This window comes from Pan troglodytes, chromosome X (genome assembly GCF_028858775.2).
Source record: "Pan troglodytes isolate AG18354 chromosome X, NHGRI_mPanTro3-v2.0_pri, whole genome shotgun sequence".
Taxonomy (NCBI): domain Eukaryota; kingdom Metazoa; phylum Chordata; class Mammalia; order Primates; family Hominidae; genus Pan; species Pan troglodytes.
Genome location: NC_072421.2, coordinates 143380840 through 143397263, shown reverse-complemented (window position 1 = coordinate 143397263; position 16424 = coordinate 143380840). Strand labels below are relative to the sequence as shown.

Here is a 16424-nt window from a genome sequence, read left to right as displayed (position 1 = left end):
GTGGTTTTGTATGGTAGGTCTGAATGAGAAATAACTGTGTCACTAATGTATGTGTCTTTAGTGAAAATGGATGCTGTGATTACATAAACATTTATGTTTATATTGTCACTTCTTAAGTTTCAAAATTATTTTACACCTCTCCACTTAAAACTAGTAAAAATCATATGATATAAATTAAATAAGTTTATATAATTTTTTGATGATTAAAGAGTTCACAAATTCAGTTCAGACACTCTATCTGAAAGGTTAAGAAGCATCAAATTGATGTTAATATTGGTTGTTTTTATTTTATTAATACCACAAATGATTATCATTTCAAAGATGGGAAATATTGGTGAGTGTGTAGTGAATTGTTCATGGCCCTTGATAATAATTAGTGATATAGTTTCCATTGTTTGAAAAAAGGAAATGTCTTTAGTAATTTTTTAAAAAATAATAGGTATGGTATAATTTCATAGTAAGTAGAGAACCTAGGCAACATAAAGTATAGGCATACCTCAGAGATATTGTGTGTTCAGTTTCAGACCACCACAATGAAGTATATATCACAATAAAGCAAGTCACACAAATTCTTTGGTTTCCCAGTGCATATAAAACTTAGGTTTACGCTGTACTGTAGTCTATTAAATATGCAATAGCATTATGTCTAAAAAGTACATGTCTAAATTTAATAATTCTGTATTGGTAAAAAAAAATGCTAAAGATCATCTAATCCTTCAGTGAGTCATCATCTTTTTACTGGTAGGGGTCTTGCCTCAATATCATTGGCTGTTGTTGGTAGTTACTGAAGGTTGGGGTGGTTGGGGCAATTTCTGAAGTTGAAGTTTGCTGTATCAATTGATCTTGCCTTTACAAAAGATTTCACTGTAGCATGCAATGCTCTTGGGTAGCATTTTACCCACAATTGAACTTTTTTGCCAATTTGGAGTCAATCCTCTCCAACCCTGCTGTTGCATTTACAACTAAATTTATTTACTATTTTCAATTCTTTGTTGTCATTTCAACACTGTTCACGGCATTTTTACCAGGAGTAGATTTCATCTCAAGAAACCACTTTCTTTGCTCACTTGTTAAAGTTTTATCATGAGACTGTAGCAATTCAGACACACCTTGAGGCTTCAATATTTCTTGTTCTCTTGCTATCTCCACCAAATCTGCAATTACTTCCTCCACTGAAGTCTTGAACGCCTCAGAGTCATCCCTGAGGGTTGGAATCAACTTCTCCGAAACACCTATTAATTTTGATATTTGACAGCCTCCTATAAATCATGTACATTCTTAAGGGAATCTAGAATGGTGAATCCCTTACAGAAGATTTTTAATTGACTTTGCCTAGATCCATCATAGCAATTACTATTTATGACAGCTATAGCCTTATGAAATGTATTTCTTAAATAATAAGCCTTGAAAATTAAAATCACTACTTGATTCATGGGCTCCAAAATGGATATTGTGTTAGCAGACAGGAAAACATTTATCTACTTGTATTTCTCCATCAGAGCTCTTTGGTGACTAGGTGCATTGTCAATGAGCAAAAATACTTTGAAAGGAATCTTTTTGATTTTTAAGCAGTAGATCTCAATAGTGGGTTTAAAGTAGTAAACCATGCTGTAAACAGATGTGCTGTCATCCAGGCTTTGCTGTTCCATTTATAGAGTGCAGGCAGAGAAGATTTAGCATAATTCTCAAGGGCCCTAGGATTTTTAGTATCATAAGTGATCTTTGGCTTCAACTTATAGTCATCAGCTGCATTAGCCCCTAACAAGAGAGTCATCACCCTGTCCTTTAAAGCTTTGAGGCCACGCAGAGTTATTTCCTCTCTAGCTACAAAAATCCTAGATGGCTTGTTCTTCCATTAGAAAGTGGTGTCATCTGGACTGAAAATCTCTTGTTTCATGTAGCCAACTTCATCTATGATCTTAACTAGATCTGGATAACTTGGCTATAGCTTCTATATCAACACTTAGTGCTTCTCCTTACATTTTTGTATGGCAATGGCTTCTTTCCTTACACCTGACGAACCCACCTTTGCTAGCTTCAAACTTTTCTTCTGCAACTTCCTCACCTCTCTCAGCCTTGATAGAATTGAGGAGAGTCTTGCTTTGGATTAGTTTCTGGCCTAAGAGACTGTTGTGTCTGATTTTATCTGTCCAGAGCACTCAAACTCTCCATATCAGCTATAAGACTGATTTATTTCCTTCTCCTTTGCATGTTCACTGGAGTAGAATTTTTAATTTCCTTCGAAAACTTTTCCTTGCATCCACAACTTGGCTCACTGTCTGGTGCAAAAGGCCTAGCTTTTGGCCTATCTTGGGTTTTGACATATTTTCCTCACTAATCTTAATCAGTTTTTAATTTATAGTTAGGGATGTGTGACTCTTCCATTCACTTGAACGCTTAGAAGTCATTGTAGGGTTTTTAATTGGCCTAATTTCCATAGCTTTTTTTTTTTTTTTTTTTTTTTGGTCTCAGGGAATAAGGAATCCTAAGGAGAGGGAAAAAGAAGGGAAATAGATGATTGGGGGGACAGTCAGGACACACATAACATTTAACAATTGTTTGCTGTCTTATATGGATGGGGTTTGTGGCACCCCCAAAACAATTACAATAGTAACATCCACGATCACTGATCACAGATCAGCATGGCAGATATGATGATAAAAACAACTTCAGTTCTTTAAACAAGGTCTGTGATCCTAATCAGCAGGGAGTATCTAGAATGGTCCTTACCCCTTTTCTCTCAAGATTGAGGAATGGACATAAAAAAGGGAGGGTTTGTAACAACTTTTCTGTAACAAAGTTGTGAGTTCTTTTACAGTTGCTATGGACCCCCACGTTGAAGGTCACATAACTTGAACATGATCAGATGAACTAAGCGTGCAGCCATGGGAGGGACCTAAGTGCTCAGACCAAGAAGTGGGGACTGAATTAGGAAGTGGACACTGCATGGCAGGACCCAGGATACCACCAGGTTGAGCCCTTGTGTCACCCCATGGCAGGATCCCGTCAGATCCTGCCTCCTAGCATCACCTCATTGCAAGAGCCAGTCAGATCACTCCTCATTACCCTCTGCTTATAAAATCCAACCCAACCCCCGTCAAGGAGAAAGATTTGAGGCTTTCCTCTTGTCTCCTTGCCAGTCGACTCGCAAACAGTCTCTTTTGTCAAAAGCTAGAACGAAGGTATTGGCTGCTCTGTAAGACGCTTGTGGAGTGTTCATAAGTGTTTGTTATGAATTACCTCTTTTGAGTTTATCCTAGGTACTATTTTAGGCCTGTATTTGAAACTGGATTCAATATCATGCATATTAAAAAAAATAAATGGTTTGTTGTAACAGGACCAACATTACTCCCTGGTAAGATCATTGGGATTTGGAATCCACTTAAACCCCAGAAAATTGAGAAGAATCTAGAACCTGAAGAGGACCAATGGAATAGTGGGGTTTAATATTCACTAATAATAGCAAGGAGTACAGGATTAACCTCAGAAATTCCAGGACTTCTATGTTTTAAGTAGTGTCTAAATTGGAAATTGCTGTGGCATTAAGAATTAGCCTTGACAGCCACAGTGATGAACGCTGTGATACACTACTCAGTGATGTGCTTATGACATTTTACATAACTCAAGTAGTTTATACATGTTGCTCCACTCAAACTTCACAGCCAATCTGTGCTATCAAATTAATAATGATTTTTATATAATATAGGTGTTTTCTGGATCAAATGAAAAAATCTCCAAATATATATTATATAATCTAATTAAATCAACATTGAGTAAATGTTAATAATTATCTTTATTGCTACTGTATTTATTAATTAAATTAAGCAAATATAATTTACAGAAGGAATTCATTGCTGAGTGTAGAAACGTTTTGCAAGTCACCACAGAAAATTAATGGAACTGTTCTCTTTCTATGAAATGAATTTGTCTTAATTTTTCATAATAAATGTTTTGCTGTCTAACCATAATTGGGGAACCTAGGAAAATATATTCAATATTCAAATGTATTAATTTATTTCATTCATCTTTCTTAAATGTTAGCTTCCTAGTCTTTTTTTTTTTTTGAGACGGAGTTTCACTCATGTCACCCAGGCTGGAGTGCAATGGTGCGATCTCGGCTCACTGCAACCTCTAGCTCCAGGTTCTAGGGATTCTCCTGCCTCAACCTCCCCAGTAGCTGGGATTACAGGCACCCGCAACCATACTCAGCTAATGTTTGTTTTTTTAGTAGACACGGGGTTTCACCATATTGGCCACTCTCAAACTTCTGCCCTCAGGTGGTCCACCCACCTCGGCCACCCAAAATGCTGGGATTATAGGTGTGAGCCACCACGCCTGGCCCTTAGTCGTTTAAAATTAAGAAAAATACTTATCGAAGCAAACCTATGTTATGTCTAATAAAGGAAACCAAATAGTTTTGTGTCTATATGTGTGAAAACTTTATTTATCCTACCAATTTTTGATTGATTTCTGTTTTGAATACAATCTTATTTTTGCTGTATGATTGTGGCTGGAAAACAGGCAAAATAACTTTGTCATTTTTTGTCTTTTATTCTTGCCTCATTTCCTTAGCTGTCAACCAGTTCTCTTCATTTTTCAGATAATTCCATAAAGATAACAACCTCCCTCTGTATAATGAATTGCAGTATTTAATAAATAGCCTGCATAATCAGAGTTGTTAAGTCACCAAGAGTTACTTCTAATTGTAGAACTCGCCTATCACATCATGAGTTTTATGAACTGTCAGCTCAATATGGGTTTTCCAGCCATTTGCTTCATTTAACATGTCATATCAGCCACCAGTTATTTTTGGAAACTGTATTTGTAAGCCGTGATTACCTTGTGTTGATTATTATTATGTAACTGTTAAGAATACCATTTAGGAACTCCTGTGGTAGATTCTCCACATTTTTTTCTTTGTATGACTTTTTATTAATATCTTTGATCTGCATTAGAAAATAAGCATTTAAAGAATTTTATCATAGTTCTTTTAAGATAATATAAAGAGTGTTAGTTATGGACAGGCAATGAATTAGAAATGAACAATACAGGACTTACTCATTATTAATGTGGATAAAGTCTGAGTTACATAATCCCTTCAATTTCGTGTATATGTGCTTTGGGGGACATTATCTTATTTCTGCATGGAGATCTGTGAATATATGTATATACATGTGTATATTTTTAGGGAATTTTAACTTTCGAACAAGTCTTCACACAATTATTGCTGGTGGTTTGAGGAAGGTTGTCATTCTTTTTAACCTGTCCTTTTTTCTTCCCACTTTAAACTATCTGTTAGTTGTCGCATTTTACATATTTGTGGGTGGGGAATCAGTGTCTATATATTTAGATTGAGCTCAGTACAGACAGCCTCATTCTGTATCATAATCTGTGATTTGCAAATTTGGAGACGTCACAATTATAATGAATTGGTAGAGCTTTACTGCCAGCCCTTTCAAGATTTTCATCCTCCAACTGCAGCACCGGTAAATTATTACTAATAGAAATGAGAAAGAAAATATACATGCTGATAGCTACACAGGTCGTGAATAGTAAATTAGTATGTCATTTATTTTAGGTATTAAATGTTTCATAGTCATACTATAATTACGTAGCTTCTTTGTTTCTTTGTAGGTCCCAAAAGAGTCTACAAATGTTGTCTCCTTAATCCTTGCAACTTACCTGAGTCATTGATTCAGTAAAACATTCAATGGCACATGTTTGTTGTGAGGGTCAAAAGAGATAATCTCTACAGGCCTCATGGACATTACAAACCATGTAAGTCATCAGTTATGTAGCTACTGCTGCTTTTCCTTCACCTCCTTGTAGTGATACTGGTAGTAGAGTAGTCGTACTAGTAGAGACTATATTACTAGTACTTTGGTAAAAATAAGAGCATGTTCAATAAACACCTTTTATTAGGTCAGATTGGAGGACATATAGCAGCAAGATGAATTTCTTCTTATTTTCTGTTTTTCTGAGGTTAATGTGGATGGTTTCTGTGAGGTTAACACTCCATAGCAGTCTTAATGTTGTTCTATGATCACATGATTATCTGTGATTACTATGCTTATCTGTATATTTCTGGTTTTTTTCCATTTCCAAATGTATGTTCTACACATGTCCTCAATCACCATGACAAATCAAAACATTAGGATACTATCTCTTTGGTACTGATTTGTCGTGTGTATGAAATGTGGAAATCCATATGAAAATCTGAACTACATATCTGCCAGACATGTAATCATTCAGCAAATTTTCCTGTTAGTACTACTGCAAGCAGTACTAGTACTATAACTAATGGTATCAGTCTTAGTAACACTGCTATTATGTTAGTACTAAGAAGCATATCATCAGTTATCACTCAAAGGATTTCATTGGTGGTTTTTCATATACATATTGTAATGTGTTCTGCTTTGTTCTGCTTTATTATTCATTTTACATATTTTTCTAGAATACTCTGTGGATATCTATGCCTGCAGAGATAATTTACTTGCAGTGCAAGCATCGAAGCCACTGCAAACACAGGTAAGGGGAAGTCAATGGTTGAAGATGACAGACTCCTGATTTTACTCATTCATGATTGCAAATTATAAAATATTATGTCCTTACCTGATTTCCTCACTTTAATTTGGTATAATTCTTGCACAGAAATGGTGAATGGGACATTCTCATCTGGTTCCTGATCTCAGGCGTCAAGCATAAGAACGTTAACAATTAAGTCTTAATTTAGCTGTGGTTTTTCATAGATGCCATTCAAGCAATTGAGGATATACTCTGTGCTATGCCTGATTTGCTGTTATTATGTTTCAGATATGGATGTTAGATTTAGTCACATATCTCCCTGCATCTAGTGAGATGATCTCTTTTTTCCATTTTAATCTGTTAATGTTGAAAATTGCCAGGCTTTGCCTGGGTTCCCATTCTCTGCACTGGAGTCGATATTCTCTCTCTGAGAAGTTGGCAGGAGAATGGATGGACTGTTCTAATGTGTCCCCTCTCTCACAGATCACTCTACAGTGTCTGAAAGACAAGCTTTTCTGTATATATCTGGGTTTTATGTTGTTTTAGACACCAGATAAATTTGGTCACTGTTCCTCCATCTGATCTGGAAACTGTAGCCTCCACTTACCAAATGGTAGGAGCCTGGAAATCCCTAGACATGTAGAGGCTTATGTACAAGAAGCTCATAATTTTTACATATTATCTATTCCTTACCACCTTACCTCTGATATGGCTCATTATTTTTGAGACCATTCCAGTTGTATGATTACAAGACTAGGATTTTTAAATAGTTTTCAGTAAAGCATTGCTCCACCTAATTCATCTGGTAAGGGGTTTAAGTCCTTAGCGATCCTGAAGTCTCCTCTTGGAAGGGTTTGTATTTTCCAAGAACTGAGTATGCGGTTGGGCACTTCTACAAATCCATCTTTCTTTTTTGATAAAATTCTTATTTTTCTAATATTGATTGATGGTTAATGCTGACAGTTTGTGGAGGTATTTAGTGTAGTATCTCTTTGTTTTCTCACAACCTTACTAATCTAGTGTTTTTTTTTTTTTTTTTTTGAGATGGAGTCTTGCTCTATCACCCAGGCTGGAGTGCAGTAGCCCATCTCTGCTCACTGCAAGCTCCGCCTCATGGGTTCACACCATTCTCCCACCACAGCCTCCTGTGTAGCTGGGACTACAGGCGCCCACCACCATGCCGGGCTAATTTTTTGTATTTTTTTTAGTAGAGACGGGGTTTCACCATGTTAGCCAGGATGGTCTCGATCTCCTGACCTTGTGATCTGCCCACCTCAGCCTCCCAAAGTGCTGGGATTACAGGCGTGAGCCACCGCGCCCGGCCAAATCTAGTGGTTTTAATATTTTAATCAATCTAGATAGACAGTGATATCTCCATTTTTAATGCATTGCTGTATTAAAGAAATTCTCATTCCACATCATCACAGTCAGTATGTCCCAAGCGAGGCACTTAGGAGAACTCTGCCTTCCCATCATAAATCTGAAAGTACCTGCTGCCAGCTGTTCCTGTATTGCTCTCTCATGCATCAGAATTATCAAGATCTCGGGACCATTTGGTGTAAAGAAAGACAGTTAATAGCACTGGTGAATTATACGTAATAGAACTACCCACATACTTATAGATGGTTAAGTAGGTTGTAAATAGGAAATTTCATAGGTAATTTTTCTTCTCTAGATGTGCCTTTTATGTTGCCATAAGCATAATATCTCCTGTGTTATATTTGAGGATCCAAGCGTATCTTCACATGTTTTTTCATTAATCTTCATGACAAATCCGTGTCAGTATGTAAAAGATTGTGAGGATATATGAGAAGATTCACATAAAATTCCCAAGTACATTGATGTGGTGTAAGTGAGCATTTCAGAAATATAAATTATTGTTGTTGCTCTTGTCCTTTTATTTGTATTTACCTTTATTTTTTCACATAACTTATGAAATAAGGCAATGAAATATAAGGAGATATATAGTAGTCTCTGACTCCATGCCAACTGGTGTATTCAGTGCTTGTTCTTGCATGGTAAACAGCTTATCATCATCTGTGTGAGTTAAACATCCTAAGGCCAATGCAAGAAATAAATACTGGCACAACTGGGTCAAAATAGGCATCATTTTTCAGAAGTTTGCTCTCACAGCTTTTCTAGACCACTAAGGGTCCCAGATATTGGGCATATTTCTTCTCTGCTGCTCCATATCAACAATTACGTTTGTGTTGGTGAATAAAGGATATGAAACTTTGCTACCTTTGTGTCACGCTTTGTAGCAGAATAATAGATGAATGATCACGTAGGTTTTGGTAATTTCATGGTTGGGAGTGAGTGCAAGGTTCCAATCATGGCCAGGAGAACTGGATTGGGGTCAGGTATCTCCCCACATACTGTCTTACCACCTCCCTCTGATTCAGATTATTTCAGGGAAAATCAGAGCACAAAAGGCCTGTAGGAAAATTCAAAAGTTATGAGTTAAAAGTGTAGTTTCCTCTCAAAGGATGGATGAAGAAAATAAGTTTCTGTCTTTCACATCTCTAATGTACTTTAGCTTCACTTAGGAATTTTTGCAATTCTTGTCATTTTTATTCTATGTATTTGGAATGAAGGAATATATGGAGAAAAGAAGGATGTGGTGGGTGTATTGGAGGGTTTTTTGTGTAAACTTTAGGGAGATCAAACCACGTGAAATGCTATATATATAAAAAAACTTCCATTTTTAGAAGTTAGAGAAGATAAAGATACTTCTTAAGAAAAGGAAACATGTCCAAGCTTATTCTCTCCTGCTCCTGTCAATCATCTAGGTAAACATGGAGAAGATTAGTGGGTCTCCACTTAAGGAGGGATGCACTTTGGAGAGCAGTGGGATGAGCATTCTCTAGGACTTATGAATCAAATTGTTCAGGCATCATGTTCTATTGAGGGGAATGATAAAACCTGCAGGGGACAATGGTGGGGCACAGGGCAGCGCTTCCACAATCAGCCATGCTGTGTGCAGTGCCCTACTCAGAAAGGTGCCATTTATGTAGATTTTATGTCACTGGCTCCTTTCTGGGTAGAGTAAGGCTCACCGTGTATATATTTGTGGTGGCCTTTGTACCCGTGTTGGAGTAGAGCTGCAAAAGCCTCAAGCTGCCTTCCCTGATAACAGGAGAACCTAGCTGGCCATGTGGACCTCAGGCATCCTCAAGATGATTTCAGTGGTGCATTCCTACCAATGTGAACACCTACAGGTTAAAGAAGAGAAAGATGAGATGAAGATCGTTCCTAATAGAGTAATAGAAAACGGTAACAAGCTTGTTCTCACCTGGTCCTGGCAATCACTGGGTAAACATAGAGCAAGTGAGAGGGTTCTCACTGAGGCAGGCATGACAGTTGGTGGGCAGTGGGCTGGACATTCTCTAGGACTTAATAATAAGTAAGTTCCAGATTCAGGCATCCTGCTGTGTTGAAGGGAGTGATAAAAGATGCAGGGGACAATGGTGGGGGATGGGGCGGCACCTTCACAATCAGCCATGCTGTGGGCAGTGCCTTACTCAGAAAGGTGCCAGTAACTTACACTACATGTCACTGTGTCCTTTCTGCGTAGAGTAAGGCTCACTAAGTACAAGTTTGTGGTGGCCTTCGGACAGGTAATAGGATGGAGCTGCAGGAGTTGTCTTTAATAATGCCAGGAGATCCTAGCTGGCCACCTGAACCTCAGGCATCCTTAAGACGTGAACACCTGTAGAGAAGAGAGAGATAGAAGACGTGAAGTTACTTTCTAATAGAAGAACAGAAAATGGAACAAGTTTGTTCTCTCCTGCTCCTGGGTGTGATCTGGGCAAACACCGAGCAGGTGAGAGTACTTTTACTGAGTGAGATATGCAGATTGGAGGGCAGTGAGCTGGAAATTCTCTAGGAGTGATGAATAAATGAGATCAGGGTTCAGGCATTCTGTTGCATTTAGGAGAGTGATGAAAGCTGCTGGGAGCGACCATGTGAGACTGGGCAGCACCTCCGTATTCAGCCATAATGTATGCAGTGCCTTTTCTAGAACAGTTCCAGTCACTTGGATTATATGTAACTGGTTCCTTTCTGGGTGAAGTAATATCACCAAACACAACTTTTGGCTGGCCTTTGGACTCCTGATGCAGTGGAGTGTCAGGGGCCTTTCAACTGCCTTCTCGAATGCCAGAAGATCCTAGTTGGTCATGTGGACCTCAGGCATCCTCAAGATGATTTCGATGGTGCACACCAAACAATATGAACACTTATGTGTTAAGGAAGCAAAAGGTAAAAGATGAATATATGTTTTGTAGAAGAGGAGAAATCTGGAAAATGTATGTTCACTACTGGTCTTGGTAATTATCTGGGTAAACAAAGCAGATGAGAGGGTACTCACTGAAGGAAGCATGCAAGTTGAAGGGCAATGAGCTGGGTATTCTTTGGGACTTATGAATAAGTTAAGTTCGGGGTTCAGGCACCATGCTGTGTTGAGGGGAGTGGTGAAAGCTGTAGGGTATAACTGTGCAAGATAGGGCAGTACCGCCACAATCAGCCATGCTGTGTGCAGTGCCCTGCCCAGAAATGTGCCAGTCGCCCAGATTATATGTCACTAGTTCCTTTCCAGGTAGAGTAAGGCACACCAAGTATAAGTTTGTAGTGGCCTTTGGACCCATGATAGGGTAGAGTTGCAAGAGCCTTCAGGTACCTTCCCTGAGACCAGCAGATCTTAGTTGGCCATGTGGACCTCAGGCATCCTCAAGATAAGTTAAGTGGCTTGTCCCTAACAACATGAGCACCTACAGGTTATAGATCAGAAAGGCAAGATGAAGATAATTCCTACTAGAAAAATAGAAAATGGGAACAATCTTGCTCTCTTCTGGTCCTGGCAATCATCCAGATAAACATAGAGTAGGTGAGAGATTCCTCACTTAGGGAGGCATATACCTTGGAGGGCAGTGGGCTAGACATGATCCAGGACTGATGAATAAATAAGTTCAGGGTTCAGACATCATGCTGTGCTCAGAGGAGTGATGGAAGCTACAGGTGGAGAACACGCAAGATGCGACAGCACCTCCACAATTAGCCATGTTGTGGGCAGTGCTCTACTCAAAAAGCTGTCAGTCACTTAGATTACATGTGACTGACACCTCTTTGGGTGAAGGAAGGCTCACCAAGTACACTTTTGTGGTGGTCCTCAGACTGGTGAGGGGGTAGACCTGCAAGCATCTTGAGCTGCCTTCATTGATCCCAGGAGAACCTTGGAAACCACCTGGAATTCAGGCATCGTCAAGATGATCATTTCTAACAATGTGAGCACCTACAAGTTAGAGAAGGCAATGACAGAAAAGATAGTTACTTCCTAAAAGGAGAAAACAGGAACAATCTTTTTCTTGTCTTGGCCATCATCCAGGTGAACATAAATCAGATAAGAAGGTCGTCACTGAGGCAGGCATGCCAAGTTGGAGGGCAGTGGGCTGGAAATTCTCTAGAAATTAAGAATAAGTTCAGGGTTCAGGCATCCTGCTGTGTTGAGTGGAGTGATGAAAGCTGCAGTGCACGATGGTGGATGATGGGGCAGTGCCTCTACAATCAGTCATGCTGTGGGAAGTGCCCTACTTGGAAAGGCATCAGTTGCTTAGATTACATGTAACTATTCCCTTTCTGAGTAGAGTAAGTCTTACCAAGTACAAGTTCATGGTGACCTTCGGACAGGTGATGCAGTGGAGTTGCTGGAGGCTTTAGTTGTTGTGAGCCGGGAGTTGCTCCCGGCTTCAGTAATGCCGGGAGATCCTAGCTGGCCACCTGAACCTTAGGTGTTCTCAAGATGATTTCAATGATGCATTTCTAACAATGGAAATACCTATTTTTCAGAGAATAGAAAGAAGAAATGAAGATACTTCCTAATAGAAGAACAGAAAACAAGCTTGTTCTCTCATGGTCCTGGCAACCATCTGGGCAAATATGGAGCAGTGAGCATGTCTCATTGAGTGAGACATGCGTCATGGAGGGCAGCAGACTGGACATTCTCCTGGACGGGGGTTGACCTTGCAAGATGGGCCAGCACCTCCGCTATCAGACATGCTGTGTGCAGTGTCCTACTTAGAAATGTGCCAGTTTCCTAGATTATACATCACTGGTTTCTTCCTTGATAGTGTAAGGCTCAACAAGTATAAGTTTGTAGTGGCCTTTGGACCCATGATAGGGTGGAGTTTCAAGAGCCTTGAGGTACCTTTCCTGATACCAGGAGACCTTAGTTGGCCATGTGGACCTCAGGCATCCTCGAGATATTCTAAATCGTCTGTCCCTAACAACATGAACACATGCAGGTTATAGATGAGAAAGACAAGATGAAGATAATTCCTACTAGAAAAATAGAATGAGAACAATCTTGCTTTCTCCTGGTCTTGGCGATCACCCAGGTAAACATAGAGCAGGTGAGGGGTTCCTCATTTAGGGAGGCATGTACATTGGAGGGCAGTGGGCTAGACATGATCCAGGACTGTTGAATAAATAAATTCAGGGTTCAGGCATCATGCTGTGCTCAGGAGTGATGGAAGCTACAGGGGGAGAACATGCAAGATGGGACAGCACCCCCACAATTAGCCATGTTGTGGGCAGTGCCCTACTCCAAAAGGGGTCAGTCACTTAGATTAGATGTTTCCAGCTCCTTTCTGGGTAGAGCAAGATTCTCCAGGTACAATTTTATGATGGCGTTCAGATTGGTGAGGAGACAGACCTGCAAGCACCTTCAACTGCCTTCATTGATCCCAGGAGAGATTTGGAAGCCACCTGGAACTCAGGGATCCTCAAGATGATTTTAATGATCCATTTCTAACAATGTGAGCACCTACAGGTTAGATAAGATAATAATAGAAGAGATAAAGATACTTCCTAAAAGAAGAGAAAACGGGAACAAGATTTTTTTTCTTCTCGTCTTGGCCATCATCCAGGTCAACATAAATCAAGTGAGAAGGTCTTCATTGAGGCAGGCATGCCAAGTTGGAGGGCAGTGGGCTGGAACTTCTCTAGGACTTAATAAATGTGTTCAGGGCTCAGGCAGCCTGCTGTGTTGAGGGGAGTGATGAAAGCTGCAGTGCGTGATGGTGGGTGATGGGGCAGCACCTCCACTATCAGTCGTGCTGTGGGCAGTGCCCTATTCAGAAAGGTGCCAGTCACTTAGATTACATGTCACTGTTTCCTTTCTGAGTGGAGTAAGGCTTACCAAGTACAAGTGTGTGGTGGTCTTCAGACAGGCGATGAGTTGGAGTTGCTGGAGCCCTAAGTTGTCTTCAATGATGCCAGGAGATCCTAGCTGGCCACCTGAACCTCAAACATCCTCTAGATGATTTCAGTGGTTCATTCCTAATAATGAGAATACCTATATGATAGAGAAGAGAAGGATAGAAGACGTGAAGATACTTCCTAATAGAAGAACAGAAAAACAAGCTTGTTCTCTCGTGGTCCTGGCAACCATCTGGGTAAACATGAAGCCAAGTGAGAGTGCTCTTGCTGAGGGAAACATACATGATGGAGGGCAGTGGGCTGGACATTCTCTAGGATGGGGATTCACATTGCACGATGGAGTAGCACCTCCCCATTCGTCCATAATATGTTCCAGAAAGGTGCCAGTCACTTAGATTATATGTAACTAGTTCCTCTCTGAGTGGACTAAGGCTTACCAAGTACAAGCATATAGTTGCCTGTAGACCCCTGATGTGGAGTTGCAAGGGCCTTGAGCTGCCCTCCCTGATGCCAGGAGATCCTATTTGGCCACATGGACCTCAGGCATCCTCAAGATAATTCTACTGGTGCATTCCTAATGATGTAGACTCCATCATGTTAAAGAAGAAAGTGATAGAAGAGATGAAGATACTTCCTAGTTGAAGAATAGAAAACGGGAATAAGCTTGTTTTCTCCTGGTCTGGGCAATCATCCAGGTAAACATAGAGCAGGTGAGAGGGCACTGAGGGAGACATGCAAGTTGGGGGCTTGTGGGCTGGGCATTATTTTGAACTGATGAATAAATAAATTCAGGATTCAGGCATCATACTGTGCTCAGAGGAGTGATGAAAGCTGCAGGGTATGAAAATGCAAGATGGGGCAGCACTTCCCCTTTCGACCATGCTGTGTTCAGGGCTATTCCCAGAAAGGTGTCTGATATGGTTTGGCTGTGTCCCCACCCAAATCTCATCTTGAATCATAGTTCCCATAATCCCCATGTGTCATGGGAGGGACCCGGTGGGAGGTAATTGAATCATGGGGGCGGTTACTCCCATGCTGCTGATCTCATGATAGTGAGTTCTCACAAGATCTGATGGTTTTATAAGGGGCTTTCACCCGCTTTGCTCAACACTTCTCATTCCTGCCTCCATGTAAAGAAGGACGTGTTTGCTTCCCCTTCTACCGTAATTGCAAGTTTCCTGAGGTTTCCCCAGCCATGCTGAACTGTGAGTCAATTAAACCTCTTTTTTTAATAGAAATTACCCAGTCTTTGGTATGTCTTTATTAGCAGCATGACAATTGACTAATAGAGTGCCAGTAACTTAGATTACATGTAATTGGTTTTTTCTCTGGGTGGAATAAAAGTCATGAAGTACAAGTTTGTGGTGGCCCTCAGACTGGTGAGGGTATAGAGTTACAGGCACCTTTAGATGTCCTCATTGATCTCAGGAGATCCTTGGTGGTTAGCTAGACCTCAGTCATCCTCAAAATAAGTTTCATGGTCGTTTGCTACAATGTGAACACCTATGGGATACAGAAGATAAAGATATTTCCCAAAAGAAGAAGCGAAATCAGGAACAAACTTGTTCTCTCCTGGTCCTGGAAATCATCCAGATAAACATAGAGCAAGTGAGAGGGTCCTCAGTGAGGCATACATGCAAGTTGGAGGGTAGTGGGCTTGGGCATTCTCTAGGACTAATGAATAAATAAGTTCAGGGTTCAGGCATCATGCTATGCTCGGAGGAGTGATGAAAGCTACAGGGAGAGAACATGCAAGATGGGGCAGCATCTCCACAATTAAACGTGCTGTGGGAAGTTCCCTACTCAGAAATGTGCCAGTCACTTAGATTACATGTCACTGGGTCCTTTCTGGGTAGAGTAAGTACAAGTTTGTGATGGCCTTCAGACTGGTGATGGAAGTGGAACTGTAATCACTCTTGAATTGCCTTTCTTAGACCCAGCAGAGTCCTGAGAGCCATCTGGACCTAAGGTGTCCTCAAGACCTTTAGACTCTAAGGGTAGCCAGTGGAGCACTGGGGGTTAATCTCAACTGAAAGAAAATAATTTCCCTAAATGATCTTCTTCCTCTTCTAATAATAGAATTAGATGACCAATCCAGGTTTGGGGTTTTGCAGGAAAAATTTCCAGCTTTCCTTGTAGATATCTGGAAAAGATATGGTAAGTTTTTGCCTAGCTATTATATTTGGGGATTTCACTGAAAATTGTTTTTTAATTTATAATCATCATGCTTTCTGAGCAATTTTTGTTTTGGACAACAATTGTACTAATTGTTGCTTACTTTTTTCTATTCACCTCACTTCTTGACACTAAGAACCATTGTAGTTGTTTAGTGGCATCTGTGACTTTAGTTTATTCAGAGAACTGAGCTCTAACATAATGATTTGAAAAACCTTCATATCCTCATCCTGGTTGGCTGTAAGCTTTCTGAGATACTAATTTCTGGAGAAATTTGGAAATGAGAAAAGGGCAGTTTAACTGATGTTAAGAATTTCTGAAAGTGTTACACCTTAGCACTAAGGTAAGTAGATTGTAAATAGCAATGCATCTTGTGATCTTTAAATATATTTGGTAGAAATGTTGTGGTAATATGATTGCATTTGCATTTTTGCAAATGTTCAGTTTCCAAATTTATTTTTACATGCTACCTCATTTCGTCATAACAAATTTGGGATATGCAATTATTA

At 40.0% G+C, this 16424-nt stretch overlaps 4 non-coding genes across 4 annotated transcripts; all 4 read left to right on the top strand.

The window, feature by feature from the left end:
• Window positions 1-5662: 5662 nt before the first annotated feature.
• Window positions 5663-5740, top strand: MIR891B (microRNA mir-891b). Its single transcript, NR_036003.1, has one exon. It is a non-coding gene; the product is annotated as a microRNA mir-891b (primary transcript).
• Window positions 5741-10035: 4295 nt separating this feature from the next.
• MIR892A (microRNA mir-892a) lies at window positions 10036-10108 on the top strand. Its single transcript, NR_036004.1, has one exon. It is a non-coding gene; the product is annotated as a microRNA mir-892a (primary transcript).
• A 1993-nt stretch (window positions 10109-12101) lies between these two features.
• Window positions 12102-12177, top strand: MIR890 (microRNA mir-890). Its single transcript, NR_036001.1, has one exon. It is a non-coding gene; the product is annotated as a microRNA mir-890 (primary transcript).
• Window positions 12178-13643: 1466 nt separating this feature from the next.
• On the top strand, window positions 13644-13716 carry MIR892B (microRNA mir-892b). The gene has a single exon (NR_036022.1). It is a non-coding gene; the product is annotated as a microRNA mir-892b (primary transcript).
• The last annotated feature ends 2708 nt before the right edge of the window (window positions 13717-16424 follow it).